At 38.5% G+C, this 21,913-nt stretch overlaps 1 protein-coding gene and 1 long non-coding RNA gene across 2 annotated transcripts in view; both read right to left on the bottom strand.

Annotated features, from left to right (window-relative positions):
- Positions 1-21,038, bottom strand: part of LOC150081084 (SCY1-like protein 2) — a 258,800-nt gene extending 237,762 nt beyond the window's left edge. The window contains exon 1 of the mRNA XM_090381945.1: positions 20,744-21,038. The gene's annotated coding sequence lies outside the window, so the exon portion shown is untranslated. The remainder of the gene's footprint in view (positions 1-20,743) is intronic.
- Positions 21,039-21,125: 87 nt separating this feature from the next.
- Positions 21,126-21,566, bottom strand: LOC150081083 (uncharacterized). Its single transcript, XR_016547358.1, has 2 exons — positions 21,279-21,566; positions 21,126-21,146 (listed from the first exon to the last, which is right to left on the bottom strand). It is a non-coding gene; the product is annotated as an uncharacterized LOC150081083 (long non-coding RNA).
- Positions 21,567-21,913: the final 347 nt, after the last annotated feature.

Genomic DNA, 21,913 nt, shown 5'->3' with positions numbered 1-21,913 from the left:
TGAAGAGAGAGAGGTAGCAGTAGTAAAAGGCAAAGGAATGGGTTTTAATTTCAGAAAAGGAAATTACGATGCCTTAAGGAACTACATGGCGTTCATTAACTGGGTAGATATCGCGCAGAGAATGAATACATTTGAACTGTGGTACGCTTTTAAAACATTAATCACAGATGCCTTGAATGCGTATTTACCATTAAAAAAATACTCCCCGAGGAGGGTTCCAAGTTGGATGAAAAGTGAAGTTGCCGCATTACTTGAGCAGAAAAAGGTTACAGAGCAATAAAAAGTATTGAAGCCTATAACAGTTAAAAGATGATGTGTAATAGAAAACGTTCGACAGGCAAAGGCAGTTTATGAGAAATCGCTAGCAAACAGAGCAAAGAGGGGGGGCGATAAGGAATTCTTCACATATATAAATGCTAACAAGAGCAGGACAAACCAGATCGGACCTTTACGTAAGGGAAAGGGGATAGTAATAAATACACCAGCTGCCGTTGCAGATGAACTCAAGTTATTTTGCATCGATATTTACAAATGAAAAACCGTTTGTGGCAATGGGAAATTGTGGGAGTGAAGTTGAAAAATAAGTAATTAATGACATTGAAATTTCTCAAGATTATTTAATGAAAAACCTTTTCCATTAAATAATCCACAGGCCAGTAAGTCTCCTGGAGTTGATGGAATATACCATATAATCTTAAGGGAGGCGGCAAGTGAGTGCATTGAACCATTGAGGCTAATTATGCGAGCATCACTAGACTCTGGGGAGATTCCCTTGGATTGGAAATGTGCCAATGTGTCTCCCATACATAAGGGTGGCTCTAAGAGTGAAGTGGGAAATTATCGACATTATCGAAATTATCAGTCTGGCTTCAGTGGCAGGGAAAATTGGAGGCAATGATCAAGGGGAAATTCAGGATCATTTGGATCGAATTGAAATTGTCAAGGATACTCAGCATGGTTTTGTAAAGGGAAAATCATGTTTAACAAATCTGGTTCGCTATTTTGATAGAGTCACTCACGAGCTGGATTTAAGGAATAATTTCAACATTGTTTATTTAGATTTCAGCAAAGCTTTTTACTCAGTCCCACATGAGCGGTTGCTTTATAAGCTGGAACAGGTTGGAATCACTGGGAAAATCCTTAGATGGATAGAAGGATGGCTTCAGGGCAGGAGGCAGAGGGTTGTGATAAATGACTGTTCCTCAGATTGGGTTGATGTAAGAAGTGGAGTTCCCAAAGATCACTATTAGGACCATTGTTATTTTTCATTTTCATAAACGGCATTGATGAAGGGATAGAGGGCGTGATGTCTAAATTTGCAGATGATGTTAAAATTGGTAGAGTAGTCAATGATCACTGTCAAGCTGGGCTTCTTCAGAGAGACCTAGATAGACTTCAGGAATGGTCAGACAAATGGCAGCTATGCTTTAATCCAACAAATTGTAAGGTATTACACTTGGGGAAACAGTAATCTCAAAATAACTTATTCATTTGGTGGAGTTCAACTAAACCCAGTACTGGAGGAAAGGGACTTGGGTGTTACGATACGGTCAGACATGAAATTCTCTGAGCATTGTAAACAGGTTGCAAGGAAGGCCCATGGTGTCCTATCAAAGCTCTATCGAACTTTTGCAAGTAGAGATAGAGACGTGATAATCCCATTATATAAGGCTTTTGTTAGACCACACTTGGAATACTGTGTTCAAGTATGGAGACCGCACCTAAAAGAAAGACATCGAGCTTCTTGAAAGGGTGCAAAGAAGGGTAACTCGCATGGTCAGATCGGCAAAAGGTTGTCTTTATGAAGAAAGACTTCGAATATGTGGGTTGCAGAGTTTGGAAACTAGACACCTTAGAGGAGATTTGATTGAGGTGTTTAAGGCTCTGAGAGGCATCAGTAAAATGAATGAGGACGAAATTTTCAAGGTTATAAATGATGCTAGAACTAGGGGACATAAATTCAAGTTACGGGGGGAGATGTTTAGATTGGACTGCAGGAAGTTTTATTTTAGCCAGCAAGTTATAAATTACTGTAATAAGTTGCCTACATGGGTGTTAGAGGCTGACAGTTTGGGGAAATTCAAAGGCCATCTGGATAGTACCTTCGGGTGAGGGAAAAGCATAGGATGATAGGTTTAATTTCCTTTTCTTTTATTAATTATTAGTTGTTTTTTTTTATCATTGTTTAATTCGGCTTTTTTTCTTCTTTTTTTTTGGCTGGTGCAGCATAGACCATAGGCTTTCTTGCACCATGCGGCCATTACTAATACTAATAATTATTGGAAGCTGTTTTTCCAGAATGCCTTCCAGAGTACTTCCTCTCCCTTAACGTTTTCTTCTTCGTCCATGAATACTTTGGAACTCCTTTTTAATATGTGCCTCCCTTGAAAGATTTACTTCTCAACAAAATCCCAATACACACAGTGGAAATGTTAAAATATCATCCAGCTTCCAAACCATTCTTGAAGCCATACTATTGTAATATCTCGAGGGAGTAATATGTTCAATACACGATCGAACAAATCTCATAACATCAAAATCTGCATATTCTTAAAAGAGATAATATGATACAATTTAATGACTTTGATTGCCAGTATACGATATATGGAACTTAAAACTTTCCGGACTGTAATACAAAAATTGTTTCCTTTCCGGCTATTCTGTGGTGTCCTCATCGCAGTAGCACAGGGGTGATTTACCTTATCGAGAGATTTTGTCACTGCTGCAAGCACTTCCAGAAACTCAGTTCTGAGAACTCTTTTAAAGCCTCTTTCAGATTTCGTTGGATCTCCAAAACCTTCTTTAGATCTTTTGGTTTGAGTTTCAGTTTATCTCGGAAACAAAAAAAAAACACTTACAAGGAGCAAGATCAGGAAGTAAGGAAGTTGCGACACCAGGGCGATGCTCTACTAGGCCAAAAATATATCTGCATTGCAATCAGCACTAATACTAATGAGAGTTACACTGATGACTGATGCAAAACCCATAACGGCAATGATACTCAATCGTTGCAAGATCCTTTTCATCCCATCAAAATATATTGCAGGTTCCATGAGAAACATTTCAGTTAGTCTACCAAATCATGCATAAAGTTCTCAGAAGTCTGAGTTCTTCTGTTCTCTTCCAAAAGCCCTCATTAGCACATTCGTATTTTATGAGTTTCCCAAATTTCTAACAGTACTTCATGCAAAGACATTGTTCTTTCACTCCCTCTTTCTATTAAAACACAAAAATCGTAAAGGGCACTTAACACCATCTTACTCGGAGGAATACTTTGAAAGATGCTAGATGAGCGAAGTTAACACCAACCTGCTAACAAAGAAATCCTCACTTGATGACAGAATTCCATACTACCAACTCTATTGCCAAGGCAAGGAGAATTCGGAAACGTTTGGGCCTAGTATTTAATATAGGAAATGAATATTCCTAACTGATAGACAGAAAATAGAAATATTTATTGCAATAATAATACAATATTTCCGAAGGTAGGAAAGTTCATGAATATTATTAAAACATTAAATCCCTCATTGGCCTATTCTCCAACGGTTTAATGTGATTTCTAAATGGCATTATGTGGGAAAGTGTCGATTAGCTAAAAGAACATTTAGTGATCTCTGGTAGGTCAGTGGTGTTAAAACTTCTTTTCTTACATTTGATGGAATTCAAATGTTGCTTCCAGATCGACAGAAAAATGTCGCAAATAGGCGGACTGACTACAGAAGTGCAACGTCAGAAACGGCATTTCAGCAGTGCTAGAGTTCAACGTCGTATATAGAAGACAAAAGCAAAACAACACGGAATTTATAAAAGTCATCGTGACAGCAGCAAAGACAAGGTGGTGTGATGAAGTAAGAAGCAAAGACATGGACAATAATTGAAAGATAAACAAGCTACAAACAAAACCCATCCGTGTAAGTTTATTCGAGGATGCCGCGTATTTAAGTGTCAGGACACACTGACTGGCATCCATGTTTCCTAACGCTTTAATTCCCAGTAGTAGGATCAAATCGTTGATTGCTTTTTCTTCTTTTCTGTGCGCGTGCTTTCTTCTAACGCCTCCTGGAATTGAGTAAAGATTGTTCAGAAAAATCTTCAAGTGACGTTGTGGTTTGGCCTACTTTGCGAATGACTTTTCTTTTATCTAGAAAGTTTCTTTGGATTACGGAACATGCTTCGATGGTCTCTCATGCTGCATAACGCACATTGCAATTCAAAAACTTTCCATTGAAATAAGTCACCCGGGTCTATTAGTTATCACTTGTAAGGGGCATCAATGTGTACTCCTTAAAGTATACACCATGGCAGCTAAAGTCACAAGCGCATTGTGTCATTAAATGAATGCATTATATTCTATGAATTGGTTTTCTGTTTTTCGGGATTAAAAACTGTACTCTCCGTGAGAAAAACCCACCGAATCTTCATCTAAGACGGATTAGCTCTGCCACATTATAAATACGTGTGGAAATTAATTTTCTTAATTGCTTTTATCGTATATGCCTACGGTTGACTGTTGTTATTCTGCATTTAGCTGCTTGTCCTTCGTGTAATGAACATTGTATCCCCTAACGCTCTTACAGGATGCAGATGGTGCTGGATTTAACTGATTAATTGTAAATGACTGATTATATTGTTTAACGTATTCTTTTCTGTTACTATTTTGTGATGCAGGAGAATAGGAGAATAAGGTGTTTTTGCTGAAATGTGGGCGGTTTCCTCAAGAGCGTTTTATTATTATTATTATTATTATTATAATTCGAGGTTGGCATTCGAGGTGAGCGGACGCGCTTAGACAGGGCTCCTCAGTTAAGTGGTTTACTTTTGGATAGTGCTTTTAAATATTTGATTTATTTAGATATTGTTGGATTATTTTGTTATAGGTTTTCCTGTAACTGTTTGATTTTAATAATATTATAGATATAATTTTTTAAAGTTACTTTCATTGATATTTATTTAATTTTATAATGGTAGTTACGAGATCTGCCTTAAACACGTCACAGGGTATCGTGACTCACACGGAAATACCAGATGGCGATTTACGGGTGAGTCATGATTTAATCCGTTGTGGAACCTGTGGAATGTTTTCCAAGGTCGACCTGGTGACTAATCCTACCTCACCTGGGGATTCTTTTCTTTGTGATCGATGTAAGGAGTGCACCGATCTTAAACTACAATTTGGTGCACTGATGGAACAATTTGAGTCCCTGAAAAAACGAGTGCTTGCCCTCGAAAATAATGCATCTGGGAGCTCGTCAGGGACTCAAAACTCCAGCAATCTACCAAGTGATGCACACCCGATTCGAGCCTCAAAACAGAAAAACCAAGTGCAAACTACTCTGGTTAAAAAGGACATTGTTTTATTAGGAGACTCCATTGTCAGGGAAACGGGGAATATTTTTTGTAATAAAGATAGGTGGAGGAGAACCAGGGTATGTCTGCCGGGAGCAACTATTGATGATGTCACCAACAGACTGTCAGATTTTAAAGGGGGTAAAGAAAATATTATTATTCATGTGGGGACAAATGACATTAAACGTACACGATCTGACGATTTGTTGGAAAAATACAGGACCATGCTGAGGAAATGTCGCGAGCTAGGCCATAATGTCTATGTGTCTGCAATTCTGCCCAGACACGATAGGAGGGATTATATGTTAAGAGCCTTGTGGATTAACTCAAGACTTGAAGGAATCTGCAAGGCTTTAGGGGGTAAATTTCTATCAGCATGGCCCACACTTGTAGGTAGAAGGAATTTGTTTTGTAGAGACGGGATACACTTAAACAAAGGTGGTGCAAAAGTTTTTGCCAGTATTATTGAGGATACCTTAAAGGTTCAGGGAAACTGCTAGTTAGGGGGGATGTGGGTAATACTGACACGCGTTTATCTGATAATATTGGTCAATGTAACTCTTGCACATACCTTAAGAGTTCTTATCTGTTACCCCAACTGGACGTATTATCTAGATGTTCTGGGGCAGAAACGTTTCACGTGAGCGGGTAGCTAATATCAGGGACGAGAGCCTAAAAAACTTCAAGGGTTGTGTTAGGGTTGTTAAATATACAAGAACAGTAAATCTTAATTGTTTATACAGTAACGTTAGAAGTGTCGTCAATAAAATGAGCGAATTCGAACTGCTGGTTAAAACAAGTAACGCGGACATAATAGGGCTTACAGAGACGTGGTGCCACCCGGAAATTGGGGATGATGAGTTTCAGTACGGCTTGTATAATGTATTTAGGAAGGATAGGTTAGATAGAAGGGGTGGTGGGGTAATGCTTCTTATCAGAAGCAGCCTGAGTGCGACGATAGCTTTCCCGGATTCAGACGTTTCACATGCTAGTATAGAGTCTGTATGGTGTGAGATAGTTGGAAACAAAGGTATAATGCGAGTAGGAGTAATCTACAGACCAGGTGATTGTGAAGATTATGACAAAAGCCTCTACATGCAAATGGAATGAGCAAGTAAGCGTCAATGCCTTATTATGGGTGATTTCAATTTGCCTCTAATTGATTGGAATAAATGGGAAGGAAACTCGACATGGGGAACAAAATTTTTAAATCAACTAGATGACTGTTATTTGTATCAACATGTCAGGGAAAGTACTAGAGAAAAGAATATCCTAGACCTCATCATCACACATGAATCGGATGACATAACAGGGTAGAGGAACCAGTAGCAGGAAGTGATCACGGAGTTCTACGGTGGATGATGACGAGAGAGGTAGCAGAAGTAAAAGGCAAAGGAATGGGTTTTAATTTCAGAAAAGGAAATTACGATGCCTTAAGGTACTACATGGCCTCTATTAACTGGGTAGATATCGCGCAGAGAATGAATACATTTGAACTGTGGTACGCTTTTAAAACATTAATCACAGATGCCTTGAATGCGTATATACCATTAAAAAAATACTCCACGAGGAGGGTTCCAAGCTGGATGACTAGTGAAGTTGCCGCATTACTTGAGCAGAAAAAGGTGACATGGAAAGGTTACAGAACAATAAAAAGTACTGAAGCCTATAACAGCTACAAGGTGATGTGTAATAGAGCCACAGAAAAGGTTCGACAGGCAAAGGCAGTTTATGAGAAATCACTAGCAAACAGAGCAAAGAGGGGGGATAAAGAATTCTTCACATATATAAATGCCAAGAAGAGCAGGACAAACCAGATCGGACCTTTACGTAAGGGAAATGGGATAGTAATAAATACACCAGCTGCCGTTGCAGATGAACTCAACAGTTATTTTGCATCGATATTTACAAATGAAAAGCCTTTTGTGGCAAAGGGAAATTGTGGGAGCGAAGTTAAAAAATATGTAATTAATGATATTGAAATTTCACAAGATTATTTAATGAAAAAACTCTCGAGCCTACAGACCAGTAAAGCTCCTGGAGTTGATGGAATATACCCTATAATCTTAAGAGAGGCGGAAAGCGAGTGCATTGAACCATTGAGGCTAATTATGCGAGCATCATTAGACTCTGGGGAGATTCCCTTGGATTGGAAAAGTGCAAATGTATCTCCCATACATAAGGGTGGCTCTAAAAGTGAAGTTGGAAATTATCGACCTGTCAGTCTGACTTCAGTAGTAGGGAAAATCATGGAGGCAATGATCAAGGGTGGAATTCAGGATCATTTGGATCGAATTGAAATTCTCAATGATACTCAGCATGGTTTTGTAAAGGGAAAATCATGTTTAACAAATCTGGTTCGCTATTTCGAAAGGGTCACTCACGAGCTGGATTTAGGGAATAATTTCGACATTGTTTATTTAGATTTCAGCAAAGCTTTTGACTCAGTCCCACATGAGCGGTTGCTTTATAAGCTGGAACAGGTTGGAATCACTGGGAAAATCCTTAGATGGATAGAAGGATGGCTTCAGGGCAGGAGGCAGAGGGTTGTGATAAATGGCTATTCCTCAGATTGGGTTGATGTAAGAAGTGGAGTTCCCCAAGGATCAGTATTAGGACCACTGTTGTTTTTAATTTTCATAAACGACATTGATGAAGGGATAGAGGGCGTGATGTCTAAATTTGCAGATGATGTTAAAATTGGGAGAGTAGTTAATGATCACTGTCAAGCTGAGCTTCTTCAGAGAGACCTAGATAGACTTCAGGAATGGTCAGAAAAATGGCAGCTGTGCTTTAATCCAACAAAGTGTAAGGTATTACACCTGGGAAACAGTAATCCCAAAAAAACGTATTCACTTGGTGGAGTTCAACTAAAGCCAGTACTGGAGGAAAGGGACTTGGGTGTTACGATACGGTCAGACATGAAATTCTCTGAGCATTGTAAACAGGTTGCAAGGAAGGCCCATGGTGTCCTATCGATGATCTATCGAACTTTTGCAAGTAGAGATAGGGACGTGATAATCCCATTATATAAGGCTGATGTTAGACCACACTTGGAATACTGTGTTCAAGTATGGAGACCGCACCTGAAGAAAGACATCGAGCTTCTTGAAAGGGTGCAAAGAAGGGTAACTCGCCTGGTGAGATCGGCAAAGGGGCGTCCTTATGAAGAAAGACTTCGAATATGTGGGTTGCAGAGTTTGGAAACTAGACACCTTAGAGGAGATTTGATTGAGGTGTTTAAGGCTCTGAGAGGCATCAGTAAAATGAATGAGGACAAAATTTTCAAGATTATAAATGATGCTAGAACTAGGGGACATAAATTCAAGTTACGGGGGGAAATGTTTAGATTGGACTGCAGGAAGTTTTATTTTAGCCAGCGAGTTATAAATTACTGGAATAAGTTGCCTTCATGGGTGGTAGAGGCCGACAGTTTGGGGAAATTCAAAGGTCATCTGGATAGTACTTTCGGGTAAGGGAAGCACATAGGATGATAGGTTTAATTTCCTTTTTATTTATTTTTTATTTTATTTTTTTTTTATTTATTAATTATTATTATTTAGTTATTTATTTATTTTTTGTTTTTATCATTGTTTTGTTCGGATTTTTTTTTTTTTTTTTGGCTGGTGCAGCATAAGCCATAGGCTTTCTTGCACCATGCGGCCGTTACTAATACTAATACTAATTATTATTATCATCATAGTATCTGCTGCTCATTTTGCTGTTTCCCAAAGGGAATACATGCTTTACCCTTGAAGGGAAACGTACCAGGCATTTTGGCTCAACAGTCTAACACATTTTGCGTTCCTGCGAGCTCGTTTGTATTGGAAAAGGTTCGACAGAGTGAAATATTTTCTCTGTAACATATGTGACTGCCGCACTAGGCGAGGATTGCTGAAATATTGTTTCTAAATCTAATGCTGTTAATTTTTGGTCCACGGATCCCATGATTTTCAATCTGACATCGCTAATAATAGATTCTCAATTTAGTCCTGAACTAGAAAAGAATAGCGAAAGCTTAAAAAGCGGTACTCACCTTGAAATTAATCTGCGATGGTTTACTTAGGTAGCGTGGTTAATGTTTAAGTTGAATTGTTAAATTGAAAAATTAAAAGGGAGGGAAGTAGATAAAAGTTGACTGAGTTAAATGGGCGCAAGGAAACAGAAGTGTACACATCCAATCCTTGGTTGTCATCGAAATAAAAGAAAGAAGAATAATTAAAAACTATGTAAGTGAATCCGGTGAAGCCGGATTTCTAAAAATTTCGTTTAGTCCTGAACTTAATTTTGATGGTATTGGTATGTACTTCCAAGGAAGTGTTGATGGTTATCTGGGTATGTGTAGATTGATGACAGCTGCAACTTCCTCATGAATTGTGCTATGTTGGATTCTGTCTATTCTGAAGATAGTATGGATATACACGGATACGTGTTGTACCTTATGTAAGGCGGCTGCTGAACGTTAGTTCAACTCCGCCACAGAACAGGGTGATAATACAGGACTCTGTAAAATGGCCACAAATGAGTACAGTCTTATATTTATGTGATGTGTGTCATTTAGTTGTTTCTGGCCTTGATGCAATCAGGAATCAACTATCTCGAAATGAACATGCCTTCTCGTGGCATGTACTGCTACATATTCTCAGCACCTGTATATGTCACGAGAAGGCGGGCCACAACTATACTGCCCTACTAAGTGGGGTAGGATCAACAAGATCCAGCGCACTAAAGCTAAACCTATGAGTGCCGAAAAATCTCGTACTGAGGAGTCCAGCACAGGCATCGTGCAGTTCTGCACCTAAAAGAAGAGAAAAATCATCCCGCATCCACATGGAGGCAAGCAAGAAGTCCTGTGGATACCAACTAATCCCATACCATGAATTGCCCAAACTGATGGCCATCAGATAATCCAGCAAGAGAAATCCCACCCTACAAACAGGGAACAGAAAAAAAATTAGGGCGCTCACACAAGTTATTTTCAAATGCAACCCAGGAGAAACAAGCAAATTTAAGTTCAGGAGGTGATTTCCCAATAGTCAAACCAGTCAAAGTTTAGTTTAAAAGGTACAAGTCAAAAACATGTTCAAGCTACGGCCCCATTTCAAAACAGGTGTAGTCCAACCCAGTGTCACATTCCTTAAGCAATTGCAACAAATTTTTACCACGTCTTCTTATTGCTGGAAAATTGATAATCCTCTGAGAAATTTTCGATTTCAAATGTCATTACAGAAGTTTAGAGAAAAAACTCACACCGAAGTGTTCAGCGTTATCTGTGCGGTTATAGAAACGGCGCTAGAGTTTGTGGCGCCTGATTCATATCGTATCTTAACACGTATATGCAGTAGCGCATCCAGCAGCGCCTATTTTAGGCAGCGCCTGTGGTAAGTGCCTCACTTGAGCACCACTAGCGCCGGTCCTGTGAAGTTAACATACAATGTTTCATCCGTATTTGTGAAAAGATCGAAAAGTAGGCTATTTGCATTAGTAACTTGAGAGAGATAATAGCAATATGACAAGCTAACGATAGCAATCATATGCCTGAACCAGTAGTCAGTGGAGCTGTTGTGGATAACCGTGTGAATAAAATTCAGTTTAGGTGAGTATGAAATAATTATTCACATCAGATCTGCATCACAGTAGGTCAGTTTCGAAATACAGCTGCAGAAAATCGTGTACTAACCTAATACACGATTTTTGAGGGAAAAATCTCAAGAAACATTTCAAGGAGATTCATGAAGGAAAGAGTTCTAGTAGAGTAATGAAGTCAGTAATATTTTGCGAATTCCGAAGTTTAGAATATGTGCAGGTCTCCAAGTAAAGATACAGTGAACAGTAAGTTAGTTCTGACTTCAGTGACTTTATACAGAGGGTGTGGTGAAATTGACCACAGGTCCATTTAAGTGATCGCTGACTTTGGCGTGGAAATCTCGACAGCTCCAATGAATGAGTATATCTCTAATTAGCTTCTTGTTATGTCTTTCGAACTGTTTCCGAAGGGCTGTAGCTTAATGCATGTCTTGCTTCGTTTTCATATTTTTTTTTCAGGAATGCTGTTCTTCGACAAACATTTGGAATACGATATAATGTGGTGGGATTTTCCTATTTACATCCATTTCATTGCACGGGAGTTGGACGCTTCGATATTTTGCATTTTCTTACGCTCTTGGTTGGATAGAGAAGTTTTCTCAAACGAGTTTAGTGTTCTCGAGAGAAAACACACTAATCTGAAGCTATGGAGACTGATGGTATCGTAGTTTATTCCTGTGATGGAGAGGCGAGTAATTTCCTTGAATAATTTGAGAAGGATTCACTCAGATTATTATCCAAAGTATTGGTAAGTCTGTTTGCGTGTCGCCGATTGGTATTTTCGGGTGACTTGAGCAAAAAAAGAGGGATTTTTTGACTGAATTGGCAGAGTCGTTTTACTTCTTTAAGAAGGTGATGTCATGTTCTGTTCTTGTCAATTGTGAAGTGGTGATCTGCACTGGGCACAAAAAAGGGATTCCTCAATAAACAGTTTGAAATGCTCAAACTTATGACATGGTAACGCTGCAGGGGGTTCAGGATGTATGGCTTGACATTGCATATTAAGTATCCATTTAATCGTTGCGGTGTACTGTGATATGTTAAAATTATTAGTTTATGAGCAGGTCACCATCTCGTGAGATTCCTCTAATCACAACCGTGTTCTGATAGTTCATTTAGCGTCTCATCTTAAGGAAGTCCATTTTGAGATTATTCCTCTCAAGGTTTTGAATGATATAGGGGAGGGTTACTGTGACTGAAATCTCATCCCCCAAAGCGTGTAACTTTCATTATGTGCTTAGAATGTGACGAGTTGGCAGTTTCACTCGCCTCTTTAAGCATACCATCGAGTCACTTGACTCTCTTGGATAATCTTTTCTGAATTCTGAAACAAGGTAGTTTACTTACTATTAATTCGCTGTTGGATTGAATTATTTAAAAAGTACGAACCTGATATGTTACTTCATTACGTTTTTGACATTTAGCCTAAAAACAAGACATTAGATAAGTTTAAAAAGAAGTAAATAATATAAGATAAGAAACAGAATATTTCGTCAATGCCAATGGATACAAGGCATTAATGAAAATATGAAATTATCTATTTTCTTACTGTTTTACAGTTATTGCAACAGCTGATAAAGAACACAAGGAGACTGACGTGTCAGAAATAATAAATTATATTTTCCTGTCCTTCCCAGAAGTGCGCTAAAGTAGTTCTTCACGCACACAAGGTAACAACCAATAAACACGACACCACTGACAATAAATTGCATAATTTTGTTGTAGAAGGCTTATTGTCAGACTGAGTTCCATGCGTGTGAAGGTTTTAGTGGACCAGCAAATCCGTTTGTCAAATTGATAGCGACACATGGTGCCTATCTGACACTAGTATTGAGCGATCGGAAAACAGTTGCGAAACCTCTGAACATTAATAATCTTTTTGCCAAGTTGGGTCATCGCGTGCAATCCTTAACATCTTGTAAACACGCTACCAAAAAAAGAAATACGTGAGTAAATTACCAGTTGACTTTTCAACCTTAGACGTGCTTAATTTTAGCGATTATGAGATTAAAATAAAATTAGAATTCAGTAAAATGACAACACTATCACGCAATCCTTATTTTAAAAGCACCTTAACGTAGAAATGTTAGAAAACCGAAATGGTCTATGCGGATAATCATCAGTAGAGTACAATCTTTCATCAATTTTATTAAAATATGAGTGGATTAAATTAGAAAATTAATAAATGGTAAATTGAAAAATAAAATATCCCCTCGATACCACCGAATAGTTTAATATTGTTTCGTAGCTAGATTAAATGCCACTTCTGAAGACTTTGTTGGACCCTTATGAACTTTTTAGAATCAGACCGATGGAAATCCGGTATTTTAGCTTCCATCCAAGTCTGGGGTTACCTGTGTATAGTCTTCACAGGTAATTCACATGTATAATATTCACAGGTAACCCCAGAAGCAACTCTCATATAAATGAAAGTTGTGCAGAAGGAAAAGTCAGATCTATACTAAATTTTTAGCTTTGCCTCTTTGGTCCTCGGAAAGATTTTTGACTCATTTTCGATTTCACAGCCTACTCCCAATTCCCCCTCCCCAAAGAAACGATCGCTCAATTCAGAACTTATTTAAGATATTCTCCATTTTTGTTGTTTTGTTGGAGCAGAAAAGACTCCTCTTCCTCACATCATTTAGCCATTATAATGCTAAACCTTACAGGGCTTTATACCAAATTTCATGTCAGTAGGTTAATTGGTTTAACTTCTGAGACACTTGATTCGATAATACCTAACTTTAACTTCATAACTTAGTATTACTTGTTAAAATTTGGAGACTGTCTACCGTTTCTGCTTATAAGTTAGCTAACTTTTACAAAATTTCCGAAATGAACTTTGCTCTTTCTAAACCTTCTCCCAAGTTCGAAGCCCACAGTTATTCGTTCTTTATCTTCGCTATGATTTTTCTTTCCTTCTCTTTTAGTACTAAACTTCGTGCTTCACATGGCAAAGTTGGGAATTTGAAAGATAAAACACATAATGGAAACTTTTCACGATTTTATTGATATCGGATCTCCTGATTTAAGATTTATTTCATAAATTATTTAACCCAAGCAATCTCGGCACTATTGTTATTGATATACTTTTGAATGTTCTCATTTGAAATGCGGGAAACAGAAAATTATGAAGATCACGTTGTTCAATACTGATATTGAAATGTGGAATCTCATGAATACGTGATGCTGATAATAAGAAAAAATTAAAGCTAAAAAAGTCATGCAGATTACAGTTTCATTTTTCCTTTCCACTCAAAGATTAAAGAAAACATATTTCATAGAGAAAGTAGAAAGAACTGTACAGATCACTAATGAGCCAACCAATCAAAATGACAAAAGGTGTCGAGTTTTGAACCATGCGATTTCGAATACTTTCCGAATTGTTTTGATACTGTAGTTTTAACTCAAATTATCTGGTATGATTAGTAATCTCGACGAACTAATACACCAAATATGTTATATTGCTATGGTCCCTGCAAAGCCATTTTTAATTTCATTTTCGATTATTAAGCTAGTTGTGAAACAAAATAGTTCATTGCCCTGGATGGATACTGAAAGCGTCTTTTCTAATGGTATAATGATGGCATGTTTCACTTCTAATATATGTTTCATGGTCTTTCAAGAAACCCCATGGTCAAAATTTGCGGAGATTTAAATAAGAGCATCATTGAGGCCACTTAATATGAAATCTTGGCCAACGACATTTTTCGGAATGTATCTTAGAAAACTAATTAAGCTTCAATAGCAATGAAGTAACTCCCCATCTTGCTACAATATGATTATATGATGAATGCTTCGTTAATATTAACAAAACAATCCCCGATAACCTGTTGACATATTTTCTCCAGCTATTGTAGCAGTCTTGAGTACACCATTCGCTGCTTCCGAAAAAAAATAAGGACTAGTCAAAAACCATCACAATACCATTTTCATTATGGATAGGAAGTTCAACGTAAACAGCGATCCTTTGTTCAAATAACACAACTGTGGGTGTTGCAGTACAATAAAAGTCGAAATCATAATTTTCTGTAAAAGCTCACGTCGGACAACAGCGTCTTTTAGTTGATTAGCGTGGGTTTGCACCAAATCTTGATAAACAAGTAATAACACAGTCCATCCTACTTACGTGGCTCGGAGTTGTTGATTCGACAGATGTTACCTTGTGCAACGGTTACCTTATCTTTCGCCTCATGAACTGAAACAGTCTCCTGTGGAATATTTAGAAATCAAGTGACATCTCTAGCACTGAAAATGTTTCAACTTAATGTTTATGCAACATCTTAAACAGTTTGGATTATTTTCTATGCTGAGTTATCGGGAGTTGAGTGTTTCAGGATACATGGACCAGACCTCTTCTTTATCTTTCTCTTCTAAAGTTCTACAAGCAATCCGGGTCGGGGAACAATTTTTTATATTGGTATTTCTGGCGCAAGGGCTATTTAGGCCATATTGCGCCTCATTTTTTATAAAGACAAGAGTAAAAAGTGCCTCAATTATTGAAGTCATTTAAGAACAAAAAATTACATGAAGGAAACAATGCTCATTCTATTCATTCAGAATCACATTTAGAATATTGTATTAAGGTCTGGAGATCTCACTTAAAATGATACAGAACTTCTATATAAGGTTCAAAGTTGAAGTTACTGGAGCCCTTCCTAGCGCAGAATCGTAATTTACTTATGCTGATTATATAAAATATTTTATTGTCTCTAACGAAAGAACTCTTGCATCCGACGTCACTATCCACCCCAACGCGTGGATACTGATGCTTTATGAGCTGCATTTATACTTAGGTAAAATAGGTTTATGGCTAAACTCTGACAAGTCCGCACAACTGACAATAACTAATAAGAAGATAAAAAATCAAATCGAATTATCTATTAATGAAGTACAGATTAAGAAAGTCAGCCCATACACCGATCTAGGAGTGACATGGGACGAGGGCCTTACCTTCCAAAGACACTTTCAGAATATCATCATCAGCCATTTTCAATCCACTTCAGGATGAAAGCCTCTCCAGTAACTTTCCACTTCCTTCTGTTTTGTGCAATGGCCATCCATTTACTACCCACAAACTTATGAATTTCATCTGTCCATCTCCGTTGTTGTCTTCCAGGTTTTGTTCTAGCTCCTCGTGGGTACCATTCTGTTATTTTCTTAATCCACCTGTCATCATGTCTTCGAGCTATGTGTCCTGCCCAAGACCATTTTAGTTCTTTAGTTTAAATAAGAATGTCCTTTACTTGAGTTTGCTGCCTAATCCATGTGATTCTCTTCTTAGCTAACAGTCTGATTCCCAATATAATTCGTTCCATTCTTCGCTGTGTTGTTCTCAGCTTCTCTTCCATTCTTTTGGTGAGTGCCCAAGTTTCACTTCATAAGAAATGGTGGGTAGTATACATTAGCTTATTATTTTATGTTTCAGACAACCTGGGATATTTCTCCTCAGTATGTGACTATATTTCCTGAATGCTATCCATCCAAAATTTATTCTTCTCTTGACTTCCAGCCATTTATCATTATTACAGCTAATAACTTGTCCCAGATAAGTATACGACTCCACCTTTTCAATTACTGCTCCTTCAATCATTATATCCCTTTCTGTGGCATACTTGTTCATCATTACTTTTGTTTTAGCCATATTCATCTTTAGTCCAAAATCCTTATTAACTGTGCATAACTGATTAAGATTTTCCTCTAATTCTTTGGGATCGTGGCTTATGACCACAATGTCATCTGCAAATCGTAAATGGTTTAGGTACTCTTCATTCACATTGACTTCTTTCTGCGACCAGTCTAATCTTCTGAAAGCTCCCTCAAGGGTAGCAGTAAACAATTTCGGGGATATTGTGTCTCCTTGTCGAACTCCTTTCTCAATTTTAAATTTCCTACTGTCTTTGTCTAGTCTAATAAAGGAGGTAGCATTCTCATATATTTTCTTCAAATCCATAATATATGAGGTATCTTATGCCTTGTCTTTCCAGTGCCCGAAACATTGCCTTATGCTGTATGGAGTCAAATGCCTTTTCATAATCCACAAATGCCAGGCATAATGGTGTTTTATATTCATTTGCTTTCTCCATTAGCCGTGATATTACATGAAGGTGATCCATAGTTGAGAATCCTGTCCTAAAGGCAGCTTGCTCTTTCGGTTGATTCTCATCAAGTATTCTTTATAATCTGTTAGTAATGACCCTTGTGAACAACTTGTAGATGTGGGATAACAAGCTAATTGGTTAAGCCCTGTTACGTCACCATCGAGAAGGTGTGCATGATTGGATTTTAGAGAGGCAGGCCATCCGGACTTCTCCTAAATCTTCTGAAATAGAAAGATATTGGATCCATCAGTGTTTTAGAGTGAGTGTCTGATAACACATCGGAGCAATCTGGCCTAAGTTGCTAATGCGCCTAAAAACCAAATAACAAACAACAACTGATAACACACAGAGTGCCTGTTCCCCTCTAAGCCCCACTTTCAGAATAACAGATCATAAACTCTTGCTGCCATATGGGCTCTACGACAGGAGATAACTGGGATTCGAAACCAGCAACTAGTGACTCAATATATCCAAAGATGTATCGTTCTTGTATTCCTATATGCTTCGACAATTTGGTCCTCTGCCACAAATACTTATATTAGGAAATTTCTCAGCCTGGAATACTGGGTGCTCCGGTGGCTGAATAGTATTTCCGGGAAGCCCTTTACAATTTCAAAATCCATACTGTATACACACTTAAACGTAGCTCCGATGGTCACCCTACGTAACATCTGCACTGTAACACAACCACTGACTGGGAGTTTAGATCCCCCTCAAATTGAAAATTTTGTAGTCAGGCCCCGCTCGAGGGCCCAGCTCCACTACCCTCATTGTCTCCGTAGCGTTGTCCATCACACGGAGGGATTAAGGCGGATGTTTTCTGCCAATACTCTGGAGCTCTTTAGGGACTTCAAAATCGACCAGAACAGGTACTGCCATGACAAAACCTACAGGAAGTTCATTGCAGTGGAGCTGTACACTAAACTACATATATAATAAATAATGCATTTCAAGAAAGAAGAATTTCACAGCAAAAGACCAAACGCCTATGAACTCATAAAAACCTGTAATGAACGCTTTATAGTGTCTTCAAAAGACTTAGAGGACTGAGGATATTCCGTTCAGCAGAATGACTATGACATTCAAAATGACTGTAGTTATTCTTCTTTATTCATGTATTTTCTGATAGTTGATTCTATATAACTATCTAATAAGTTTTGTTGGATGTATGTATGAGCCACCCTCCTAGATAACTTTTGTACAGTGGTGTTTGTTGAATAAACTGATAATAATAATAAGAAGAAGAACCTAAGATAGGAGGTCAAAGAGATGTGGCATAGGCAACAAGTTACAACCATCCCGGTCATCGTGTCAACCACAGGTATGGTGCCAAAGACCCTACATAACAGCCTAGCAGCAATAGGTCTCCCAGCGAACACCTACAAGGCACTTCAGAAAGTCGCAATCCTTAACACCTAGGATAGTGAGAGAGTTCTTCTACAATCAGTAACACCAGACATAACAACAACCAACCTGTGTCACTGGTAGCAATACCCGTCTCGAGGTGGAAACCCCAATCAGAAATAATAATAATTGGTAAAATCCTGTACAGGTTGATAAAGGATATGAAACAGGGGGATGTAAGTCTTCAGAGACCAAAGTAACAAGTAGGCTCCCTGAGGATTTGGCGTTGAGTCCCTTGATTTTTTTATTAATGATATTTAGAAGAGTATCCAAGGAAAGCTGTCCAAACTTGCTGATGATTTGAAGTTGGGAAGGATGATTAATAACTTGAGTCAAGCCATGGCTCAACTTGTTAACGAACAGACTTGGATGGGTTGCATATATGGTTCGAAAAATAGCAACTAAAGTTTAATTATTCCAAATATATGGATTTGTGGAATAGAAATCCTCGAGTCGATAGGGGAAGGGGAGCTAAAAGCGATTCAAGACGAAAAAATACTTAGGTGTCATAATTCAATCTGACATGAAATTTTGAAATTTTCCATGCAGTGTAAACAGGCAACAAAGAAGGCACAGGGTGTCTTATCCATGATTTATAAGGCCTTTCCTAGAGTGTCATTGTCCCTCTGTACAAGATGATGGTTATACCATAGTTGGGATATTGTATTCAAGTCCGGAGGCCTCACTTAAAACTTCTGGAGAGGGTTCAGAAAAGGACCACAAATTAGTGATGAAGGCAAATCGATGCACATATAAAGGGCGGCTGTAAAGTTTGATAACTAGACATCTAAGGGCAGATCAGAATGAAGTGCATAAAGAATTGAATAAAATGAATGCGGAATGTGTTCTCTCTCATAACTGAGACAAGAATTAAGCGTGATAAATAAAATCCCGGAAATAGTAGAAAGACTGGATCTAGAAGTTCACATATTGGCAGCCGGTTGTCGCATATCGGAATAAGTTGCCTCCCAACATGTAAGAGGCAATGAGTCGGGCTAAGTTCAACGCAGAACTAGATGGTTACCATGTGAAAATGGAAAAAGAACGAATATTCTCGGTTCTTTTTTTTTTTTTTTTTTTTTTTTGGCGCAGAAAAGCCAGCTTCCTTGTATTATTTTGCCTTACCCAGATATCTTTATTTATAAAGGCCTCTTATGTATAATTTGTATTTCACGAATTACTGCGCGATGATTATGATTAATATCATTAAACTCATTGTTTGAAGTTATTTTATGCTCACCCTGTATATTTTTATCATAATATTTAACTTCTCATAATCATTTATCTGAAAATTTCGTGATTTCTTCCTGGTAACAACGGTTTTGCAGTTCTGGGTCTAATGGAATTTAAATCAATTAATGGCTATGCAGAGATTGGCTATATAAAGAACTTTCTGTAAAAGTTCACAAATGTTGCGCAACAAGATAGTCCACTCCTTCGATCCCCATGGATTTACTCCTTGAGTCATATCAGATGTACATTCCATCGCCTATTGATTTGCAATCCTCTTGAGTCCGCAGAATATCTGTGTTCGTAGGCCAATACACAACACTGAAAATTAATAAACAACAGAATTCTAATAAGTGAAAGCCAGAAACCAACTAATGAAATTTTAATCCTTCATTCATGAAAGTGAGTGACTGGAATCTTGCGTGGATGTCTGCAACTATTTATAAAGCCAATTAAAAAAGAGACTCGTTAAGAACAGAGAAATCTAACAGTAATTATTATTATTTTTAGCAGAGAGAATTCGGGTGGAACTTCTCGGGTATGTGACAGCTGGATGGGATATGTTGAAGCGTTTGGAATTGTTTATGAGAAAAAAGAAAAATATATTTGTATTATGGGCATCTCTCGATCAGAGAGTAGTAGTCCAAGAACACTTTATAAGCGAAAGAAAGACAAATAAAGGGAGCCAGGACGAAGTAATTGAAAATGCACTGAAAAAAGAACTCTTATTAGCTTTAAAATGTAGTTATTCAGAATTAATAAACAAATCAATAATAATATTACGTTGAAAGTTACTTCAGCATTTTGGGTACGGTATTATTTAAAAGAAGTCTATGCACAGGTACACGTTAAACAAATGCATAACCACAGAGTTTTTCTAAGTTTGAATTTCATTGATAAAGGGAAAGCCCAACAAGTAATGGAAGACGAATCGAGAAGGGGCACAAAAACATACTTTCGATAAAGGGAGATAAAATTTATCCACAGAATATCATCGGCTGAGAAAGAGAAAAAAAAATGGGCCATTTTTGTAATGTTTGCAGCGAAACAGGAACATTAGAAAACATGCTGCTTACCTAACATATGTAACTGGGTTATTACCACAGCCTCCTCTAACATGTATTATCCATCGATCGATGCCTTGGCTGGAAGCAGCTCTTTAGCACGAAATAAGGAATTCTCCTCGTATTAATTCGTGTTTACGAATACCCTGATTTCATTAAGACCCCACACAAAGTACCGACACAGCAACGGTCACAGTCTTCGAGAGAAATTCGAATCGTCTACGGATAAATTCGAACCACGCGATGTTTGAAGGCCACTTCGCACACCTGTTGCGTCCAGCGAATCTGAACATTACCTGAAACTTGAAAGCCGGCTGTCATCTCGCTGTGCGTCTCGCATCCTCCACCTGGGTTTCGCCACAGAAGGTGTACAACAGCCGTATATTAGAAAAATGGCGTCCTGTTAACGTCGGGGCTAAAATGAAAAGAGAAAAGCACGAAGGAGCGCTATTTATACCGCAGCTCCGAAATTCCCCAGCGCGCGGACGCACGTACACGCGCGCACACACACACACACACACACTTAAGCAACAAGTCGGTATCTTACCTGTTCGACGACGCTCCCGCACGCGACGGCACACGATTCAACGATATCCCCTTGGCGGGAAGAATCACGTGGGTTTTTAGCCTCCTCGGAAAGGGCGAGATTAATTTTTCCCCGTCCAGACACAAGCGGAAAACTCTCCGTGAGAAGACAGAGCGACGAGTACGAGGGTTGTTTGGATAATTCGGAAACTGTTACGAAAGCTGCCGATGGTACCACAGTCGTGTACACTTTGAGAGAAGCCACAACCACAGCGCCACAGCTCGGACAGGGTGTGACAGCCTCATCCATACGGAGCATGACAAGGGTGGGTAAGGTGGATCTGTCACTGACGTCTGAGACACTGGAAGAAAGGTGCTGCGACTGATACCGGATTAAAAAGAACAAAGCGAAGTAAACGAACGGGCAACGGGACTGTGTGCATCAGGAATTGGAGTGGACAGCGACCGTACTCTTCTAATCCGCTTTAACCAATACCTAAAATATAATGTAGTGGATGAAATGCGTTACCTGTTCAGAGTAACTGACCTCCGGATTGCTCCGTCTTACTCAAAATCGGAATTGCAACTCGCTCAGAGCCACCTGTTGTTCGAGCAATCTCCCACTGTTAGCGTGGCTTGCTCAATCCTAATTGCTTG

Source organism: Mastigoproctus giganteus, chromosome 9 (assembly GCF_048544385.1).
Source record: "Mastigoproctus giganteus isolate SK-2022 chromosome 9, ASM4854438v1, whole genome shotgun sequence".
Taxonomy (NCBI): domain Eukaryota; kingdom Metazoa; phylum Arthropoda; class Arachnida; order Uropygi; family Thelyphonidae; genus Mastigoproctus; species Mastigoproctus giganteus.
Note: the sequence above shows the minus strand (reverse complement) of the source record. Positions and strands in the feature narration are given on the sequence as shown.